Raw genomic sequence first — 10,393 nt, forward strand, 5'->3', positions numbered from 1 at the left:
TGGTTTAGGGCTTCTATCCCTCTAACTGTTTTCTTAGCATCAGGGCTTAATTGAAATAGGAGTTCTCCAAAACTCCTATTTCATTTCATTTCAACTCCTATTTCATCATGTTCTCCAAAACATCGAAGACAGAGTCTTCAGTAGCAGACAAAAACCAACTGTATACTGCCGTTATGTAGATGACATATTCGTAATAGTAAAAGACTCAGATGAACTAATTGACCTAAAAAGACACCTAGAGAGAGAGTCAGTACTCCGATTTACACATGAAAATAGTGAAAATAACAGTCTGCCATTCTTGGATGTACTAATAACAAAAACAGGAACCTCTTTAAGCACCAACGTATATACCAAGCCCACCAACATAGGATTATGCCTGAACGGTAGAAGTGAGTGCCCCCAAAGATACAAAGCCAGTGTTCTCAATGCTTATATTCGTCGAGCGCTTACCCACTGCTCTGAATGGAGCAACGTGAGTAGAGAGTTTGAAAGAGTAACTCAGGTATTGGTGAACAACGGATATAGCAACGCGGAAATAAACGCTGCTATAAGAAGACACTTGGACCGTTGGTATAATTCAGAACCTAGAACAGAAACCACAACACCCCCAATAAAATTATATTACAAATCAACCATGCACAGTGAACATATAAAAGAGGAAAGAATAATGAAAGAAATAATCCGTAAAGGAGTAAAAAGCACTACTCCTAACCAAAACATAAACCTGATAATATTCTACAAAACCAAGAAGACTTCCGAACTCCTTATCAAAAACAGCCCGAAGCCGACGGAGAACCCTCTACAGCAGTCAAGCGTTGTATACATGTACACTTGCCCCCACGAAGGATGTAACCTTCAATGTAAGTACATAGGTATGACGTCGACCAAGCTGACGAGGCGTTTGACATGCCATCTTCAATCTGGTGCCCCTAGGAATCACATGAGACAAGCCCATGACATTACTCTAACAAGAGAAATGTTGAACAAGAATACTTGCATAATAGACAAAACCCAAGATTCAAGAAGATTACAAATTCTTGAGGCAATTCACATAAGAATAGAGCGACCTACCATGAACACCCAAATCACGGAACTATTTACTCTACCCACCATGAGAGTAAGGACAAGACAAGAACATATCGATGCCAACACAGAAGACAATGTCCAACATAACAGGCCAATTACACTGGATTAATCTTTGTGTTTTGATAGGAGATGCCTCGTATGGGCCAATAAGCCTTCTGCAGCCCCTATGTTTATCCCTTATGTATCCCCCCATGTTTTCACCTTCATTGTATTATCACCTGACCTAATGTGGGTATAAAATCAACTAGTATTGTAAGATCTGTTCACTTGAGAATGAACCATGGAGGTTCGAAACGTCGTGCAAATTATACAAATAAGTGTAATACACTCTATAGTAAATCACTTCTTTTCTTCACCTTAAAAGTACGAAAATGAGTTTTGGAGAACTCCTATTTCAATTAAGCCCTGATGCTAAGAAAACAGTTAGAGGGATAGAAGCCCTAAACCAGAAAATAATAAATACAGAATATGCGGTCATATTCAATGAAACATGTTTGAAAGAAAACCTGCTGCCAGTATACACCAATATATATATATATATATATATATATATAGATATATATATATATATATATATATATATATATATATATATATATATATATATATTATATATATATATATATATATATATATATATATATATATATATATATATATATATATATATATATATATATATAATCTTTTGACAACACCCACCAGTGGGCCTCGAACCCAGAAAGCACAACTACCTTCCTGTAGCTGCCATAACTAGTACACCTTAACCCACTACAACATCAGACCCTTAAAAGAAGTAGAGATATCGAGGTATATATACACCTCAAATATCCCCATTTCCGAACGGCACCAGACTAGTGAGGGGTTACTATACGTTTTTCATCAAGCCACTGTTAATTTGGCTTGAGGTGTATATATACCTCGAAATCTCCACTTTCAACCCTCAAACCGCGCATATCATATATAAATGATATCAGTGACAAAACCGAAACCGCGCACATCATTTATATATGATTTTGTGTCTAGCGCTATAATTTAAACGCCCCGCCTGGGATTGGGGCAGCTATAGTACAGCCACGACCGATAGTTGCCAGATGCCACCTAGAAAAAAAATCCAGGCGAACATTCTTGGGTGTTACAGCGTCAGCATTGAGCAAGTCACCAAGGCTGGCGTACGCAGCACGAGCTCACAGCACCGCTGTTCAGCTTGTGACCACAGCATCGCCTACAAATACCATAATATAAATGATACTGCTATTATTTAGAAGTGATAGTGTAGCGAGTAGATTATCCCAATAATATACTCGCTCCAAATGCATTGTTAATATTCCTGTCAACCTTTGGAGATGAATGAGGTGAGGCGTTGCCCGGGCAACACGGTGAGGTGTTGCCCGAGCATATAAGCAGCAGAATAGCAAAACATTGACTAGTCTACTTTCAAGTGTGGTCTAGAGCAGACACTTGCGAGATACTGTACCGACGCTCAGTGCGCTCAACTCACACCAAAGTATCACCTGTGTACTTCTGTATATTCGACCAAATATATATATAGTATCTTAGTGTCTGTGTTTATTGTCACCATACTTTACGTAACAATAGAACCGTTACATTGGTGACCCAGTGAGTGAAAAAGAACACCTAGTCACAAACTAGATCTTCGCCATGGATTTATCAACCAGGTTTCCAGCATACAACGCAGATGAGCCAGAATTTTGGTTCATGCAGATGGAGGCTATTTTCGACCTTCACGAAATTTCGACTGAGAAAGCCCGATATGCCTGTACCCTGCCAACACTTCCCTCGGAGGCTATGCACACTGCCTCCGCTGTCATCACCGCGCCATCACCGGACACCAGGATGTACACTGCATTGAAGGCCGCTCTTCTACAGGCAGCAATGAAACGCCGCATTCAACAAAGGGACCAACTCCTCACTGACAAAAGATTAGCAGACAAAACACCAGTTCAGCTTCTGCGGCATATTCAGTATGTGTTGCATACTGCAACTGACCCAGCCCCCAGCGAGATTGTGAGATCACTGTGGATACAACTCTGTCCAAAACACATTCAACCGGCCCTATTCAGTATGGCTGACGACACCCCATTAGCCCAGCTGGCTACACTGGCAGACCGGCTTCATACGACGTCTGTTAACGCTACGCTGTCCCACCTCAGTGATACACAGCAGACTACAGACACCCAACAACTCGACGTCCTCCAGAACCGGCGTTTCTTCCACCCAGGGAAAACGTACCATGCGAATCCAGTATCAGTGTCTAGGTGACAGCGAGAACGTCGGGGAGAGCTTTGTTCTTACCACCAGAAGTTCGGACACCAAGCCCGCAACTGTAGGGCTCCTTGTTCCTGGTCGGGAAACTACTTCGGCGGGGACTGTTAACGGCCAGTGACCCCGCCATTTCAAACACTACACTGCTCTACATATCTGACGTCATAACCAAACGCCGTTTCCTCGTTGACACAGGTGCAGCAGCTAGTGTGTTGCCTCCCCCACTGGTCAAACCAACCCGTACTCCTGGTTTGGACTTACGAGCCTCCAATGGTACGTCCGTCCGTACATATGGGACCCGCGCCCTGGTTCTCGAGTTCGCCTCTCTGGGTCGCTTTACGTGGACTTTCCTCATAGCGGATGTAGAACAACCCATTCTTGGATGGGATTTCCTGCAACACCATCGACTTATTGTGGATCCCGCAGGTGCAGTACTTCGAGCCTCTCCTAGTACCTCTACACAAGTTAACATCGTCACCCCAGTCGCATCTACGGAACTTCAAGCACTCTTGGATGAATTCAAAGATGTGACCCAACCCGCCAGCCCTCGACCAGAGGTGCAACATACGATTACGCATCACATTACTACAACGGGAGCACCTACCATCGCCAGACCACGCCGCCTGGCACCGGAACGACTGGCGGTAGTACGTGCTGAATTCAATAAGCTACAGGAGGCGGGAATAATCCGCCCTTCGAACAGTCCATGGGCTTCACCTCTCTATATGGTCCCGAAAACAGCCCCTGGGGAATGGCGCCCTTGCGGAGACTACAGGGCTCTCAACGTTCGCACTCTGCCGGATCGCTACCCAATACCACACATCCATGATTTCTCACAGGGATTGAGCAACGCAACCGTTTTTTCGAAAATTGACCTTGTGCGGGCATTTCACCAGATCCCTGTGGAACCGGCAGACATTCCGAAAACAGCGATCACAACACCTTTTGGACTGTTTGAATTCGTCCAGATGCCTTTTGGTCTACGGAATGCAGCCCAGACATTCCAACACTTTATCGACCAAGTAGTTAAGGACCTTCCTTTTTGCTACGCCTACATTGACGATCTGCTGGTGGCCAGTACATCACCAACAGAACATCTGCTACACCTCCGACTCCTTCTCACCCGCCTGCGCAACTTCGGCTTGCAGCTCAACTCCGAGAAGTGTATTTTCCATGTTCCAGAGCTGGATTTCTTGGGACACCGTGTGTCAGCAGCAGGGGTCCAACCACTAGAGAAGAAAATCGAGGCAATCAAGGAATTCCCGCGCCCATCTTCTCCAAAGAAGTTGCAAGAATTTCTTGGTGTAGTGAATTTTTATCATCGATTCATCCCACATTGTTCGGACATCTAGCGACACTTATACGACCTCTTACGTGGTCGGAAACTCACGTCCCGTCTTCCGTTGGAGTGGACTCCCCAGGCAGAGACAGCATTCACCGACATAAAACACAAGCTGGCAGAATTCACCTTGCTCGCACACCCAGTGTCTGACGCTCCCACCAATCTATCTACCGACGCTTCAAACACAGCAATTGGTGCTGTACTACAACAGCTCGTTGAAGGAGAATGGCGCCCAATTGCATTCTTTTCAGCGCGCCTGTCACCCACTGAAGAGAAGTACAGCACTTTTGATAGGGAACTGCTCGCCATCTACTCAGCCATACAACATTTCCGGCACTTTCTCGAGGGGCGGAACTTCCACATCCTCACAGACCACAAACCTCTCACTTATGCGCTGGCGGCCAAGGGTGATGCTCACTCTCCTCGAGTAGCCAACCACCTGGAATTTATTTCCCAATTTACCTCGGATATCCGTCATGTCAAAGGAACTAATAATGTCATAGCCGATGCACTGTCTCGACCCACCATAAACCACGTCGTGACAAACCCAGCTCAGGAGGACTATTGTGTAATCAGTAAGGCCCAACGGGAAGACCCTGATCTGCAGCGATTACGAACATCTGACACAGCTCTCCGGTTCATCGAGATTCCCATGGAAGGTGGCGGAAGGATAATCTGTGACACCTCACGGACGGGAGCACTTAGGCCCTACATTCCTGCCCAGTTTCGCTGGAAAACGTTCTCAGTATTTCACTCCCTAGCACACCCAGGAGTACGTGCTTCCCAGAAACTACTAACGGAGCGTGTTGTATGGCCAGGAATCAATGCCGATGTTCGACGATGGACTCGCTCATGTCTCCAGTGCCAGCGAGCGAAAACACATCGTCACACAAAGTGCCCTCTTCAACAGTTTACGTTACCTTCTGACCGTTTCGAGGTGGTGCATGTAGACATCGTTGGACCATTACCGTCGGCAAGAGGATATTCTTATCTACTCACCTGCATCGATCGATTCTCCAGATGGCCGGAAGCAATCCCATTAATCAACATCTCAGCTGAGTCAGTGGTCCAGGCTTTCCTCTCTGGATGGGTCGCCCGTTTTGGCAGCCCCTCTGTCATCATCACCGACCAAGGACGACAGTTCGAATCATATCTATGGAAGGAACTTATGGAATTCCTCGGCACCACACATAACTGAACCACAGCATACCACCCTGAGTCGAACGGAATGGTAGAACGCTTTCATAGACAACTAAAAGCTGCCCTAAGAGCTCAAGCACGCCCTGATGATTGGATCGACAACCTTCCATTAGTCTTCCTTGGCATCCGTTCGGCCACGAAGGAGGGCAGTGGATTCTCGGCAGCAGACTTAGTATATGGATCTAGCCTGTGGCTTCCGGGCGAATTCTTAACCCCAACGCCACTTATCACACCCTTCAGACCCCACTTTTGTCCAGAAATTACGGGCGGCCGTGACAAACATTCGGCCTACACCACCACGCCAACCGACAACTCATGCTACATATGTGCCTCATGAGCTCCACACAACTGAACACGTGTTTGTAAGTGTCGACGCTGTTCGACGCCCTCTACAGTCACCTTACGAAGGACCATTTAAAGTGGTTTCTCGAACACCGAAGTTCTTCACCATTGAACGCCGAGGACAGCGGGTAAACATCTCCATCGATCGCCTTAAACCAGCACACTGTGACGCTGCCCCAGACATCCCTCCAGAGACACATCCGCCGACTACGCAGTTCACTTTTCGACCACAGTTACCAGCAGCACCGCCACCTACGACAACGGACGATCCTGTACGACCTCCCACCCTACAACCCCAGTTACCAGCCGCACCACAACCTGATCCTACGACGACGGACGATCCTGTGCGACCTCTCACCCTATGACCTCAGTTAGATGACATCAGCGAAGAGGAGGAAGTTAACTTTGATGGTTATGTAACGCGAGCAGGGCGTACAATTCACCTACCAGCTAAGTTCCTTGATCAAGTATTTTTCCTTTCATCCTCTGGGAGGGAGAGTTCTGTAGCGAGTAGATTATCCCAATAATATACTCGCTCCAAATGCATTGTTAATATTCCTGTCAACCTTTGGAGATGAATGAGGTGAGGCGTTGCCCGGGCAACACGGTGAGGTGTTGCCCGAGCATATAAGCAGCAGAATAGCAAACATTAACTAGTCTACTTTCAAGTGTGGTCTAGAGCAGACACTTGCGAGATACTGTACCGACGCTCAGTGCGCTCAACTCACACCAAAGTATCACCTGTGTACTTCTGTATATTCGACCAAATATATATATAGTATCTTAGTGTCTGTGTTTATTGTCACCATACTTTACGTAACAATAGAACCGTTACAATAGTATTACTGAAGCCCCCTGACTGTGATAAAACTGACCAGGATTCTGATAACAGCATGATTGTGGTGATATTTAGCGCTGTGCTCGATGGAGGGAGGCGTAAGGCTGTGGAGGGATGGTTGTGGCATCGTCTTCTGACTGTGTGTGGCCACAATTTATTGACTGCACTCACCATACCAGCTTAGTGGTTCGCTATGGTGAACACAAATGTAGATACTTATATATAACGTGTGTATAGTGTGAGATAACAGCGAGAGGAGTAGGTTGGGAGCCGCCATTTTGGTGAGGGAGGAGCGTCGTCTGCACGACTTGGCATGTTATTTACTGGTGGACACTATGGTATTTGGGCACCATACCAGCTTATTTGTTCAGGTATGGTGAATAAAACAGGTAGATACCTATATATAATGTGTGTATATAGCGTAATAACACCACAATCAATATTGTTGGAGGACAAATATTAGTGCATCTGGCCTTGACGGCGGCCCCCGATCAGCTGACTGTGTGAGTAGCTACGTCTTATGGCCTTTACTCACCATACAAGCTTAGATGTACTGTTATGGTGAACAAAACATGTAAATACGTATATATAACGTCTGTGTATAGTGAATAAATACAGAAAGAGTATTGTGGGAGGTAAATGAGGGTGAGTGAGGTGGTGTTGAGGGAGGGAGTGGCAGTGAGTGGCTCGCTGGTGTTTGGCGGTCACTCCTCGTTGCTTTTTGACTCGCAAGACCAACTTAGTAGTTCGTTATGGTGTACAAAACATGCAGATACTTATATATAACCTGTGTATATAGTGTAACAACAGCAAAACTATTTGTTTATTGTTTTATGAACATAATAATTGAATCACTAATATGCACACCATAATTTTGAGTACAGCGATGGTTCACACATTTTATAATATAAATATACCACAATTCACTGTATGGAATAATATTACTGCAAAAAAACTAAGAAAAAATCAATCAGACACATTGCAATAATTAGGTAATAATATATTTGTGGCAACTGCCGTCTGACAGCTCGGGCGGAGTAGACCTCGTCTGGCGAAGGCTCTGCCAACGCCCCTTTTTTGCCAAACTTCCATACCCTATTGCGGCTAAAACATGCCACCTACGATTTTTTTGTTATTTTTTCCGTGATCAGGGAACAAAAATGAACACTTCTATAAGACGAAAGAATTTTTTGGATTTTTTTTTTGTTGCGCCTGTGGGTGTGAATTCCATTTGGGCCCCTAACGGTTTGAGGGTTAAGGGTCTGATGGTGTAGTGGGTTAAGGCGTACTAGTTATGGCAGCTACTGGAAGGTAGTTGTGCTTTCTGGGTTCGAGGTCCACTGGTGGGTGTTGTCCAAAGATTGTTAATCTTCAATTGTGGTTTAAGCAAATATGGGCTTATAGAATGGACACGAGTTCTCCCACATTAACAGTGGCTTGATGAAAAACGTATATTAACCCCTCACTAGTCTAGTGCCCTTGGGAAGTGGGGATATTTGAGGTGTATATATACCTCGAAATCTCTACTTCCTTTAAGGGTCTGATAATGTAGTGGGATAAGGCGTACTAGTTATGGCACCTACTGGAAGGTAGTTGTGCTTTCTGGGTTCGAGGCCCACTGGTGAGTGTTGTCCAAAGATTGTTAATCTTCACTTGTGGTTTAAGCAAGTATGGGGTTATATATAACATATGTCGTACCTAGTAGCCAGAGCGCACTTCTCGGCCTACTATGCAAGGCCCGATTTGCCTAATAAGCCAAGTTTTCATAAATTAATATATTTTCTCTAAATTTTTTCTTATGAAATGATAAAGCTACCCATTTCATTATGTATGAGGTCAATTTTTTTTTATTGGAGTTAAAATTAACGTAGATATATGACCAAACCTAACCAACACTACCTACCCTAACCTAACCTATCTTTATAGGTTAGGTTAGGTTAGGAAGCCGAAAAAGTTAGGTTAGGTAGTCGAAAAACAATTATTTCATGAAAACTTGTCTTATTAGGCAAATCGGGCTATGCATAGTAGGCTGTGAAGTGCGTTCTGGCTACTAGGTACGACATATATCTATATATATATATATATATATATATATATATATATATATATATATATATATATATATATATATATATATATATATATATATATATATATATATATATATATATATATATATATATATATATATGTCGTACCTAGTAGCCAGAACGCACTTCACAGCCTACTATGCATAGCCCGATTTGCCTAATTTTTTTTTTTTTTGTTTAAACCTAGAAGGGGTACCACCTTTGTTGCAAGTGTAGGGACCCATAGCCTCGGAGAAGAAAATAAAGAGTACTCAGAGAAGACCTTGTGGATCCTCACTGAACACCTTGATATTTTCTTCTACCTCCAATATTCTTTTGGTATGTGTGTATATTTATCTAACTTTATTTGAAAATGTCACCACACAAAAAAAGTTACAATATTGATTACATGCAGGGTACAAGGCTGCTTGTCACAAGTTGAACAGCTCCTCCAGCTCCTCAGACGGCGGGCAGGAACCATGAATGCAGTGAGCATTTCCTCTCTGGATTGCCACACTAAGGCGCTGAAAAAGAAAACTGGCAGCTCTAGGGTCTCTAGTTGTTTCGATTAGCTTAGACCCCAACTCCTTCAAAAAGCTAGCAGCACTTTTTCCCCAGGCACCAAGTGTCTCTGAGGCAATGGGGACAAAATTGTAGTGGTGCTCAAGGTCTCTGTATTTACGTGACTTGGCTGCTTCCCGGTGATTGGCAGCTCCTGAAGCCGGTCGGCCGAGCGGACAGCACACTGGACTTGTGATCCTGTGGTCCTGGGTTCGATCCCAGGCGCCGGCGAGAAACAATGGGCAGAGTTTCTTTCACCCTATGCCCCTGTTACCTGGCAGTAAAATAGGTACCTGGGTGTTAGTCAGCTGTCACGGGCTGCTTCCTGGGGGTGGAGGCCTGGTCTAGGACCGGGCCGCGGGGACACTAAAGCCCCGAAATCATCTCAAGATAACCTCAAGAACCCTCCTGCTTGTGTAGCACTGAAGTCAACATAGGTATTGGCTAAAGTTGAAACGCAAGTGTAGTCCCACACCAACTGTCTACCATTCTTCCAGGGGTTCACCGTGATTCCGTCTGGACGACCGACAGGCTCATCAGAGTTGCGGGACATTAGGTAACAGGGCTCTCTCTCTGCTGGACAACCGGCTGTGGTAAGGCTTCTCTTAATAATGTCATTGACCTCGCCGTGTCTTGCATGCCATCCTCCTGTCCTTTGGCAGAGAAGGC

Source organism: Procambarus clarkii, chromosome 37 (genome assembly GCF_040958095.1).
Source record: "Procambarus clarkii isolate CNS0578487 chromosome 37, FALCON_Pclarkii_2.0, whole genome shotgun sequence".
Classification (NCBI taxonomy): Eukaryota; Metazoa; Arthropoda; class Malacostraca; order Decapoda; family Cambaridae; genus Procambarus; species Procambarus clarkii.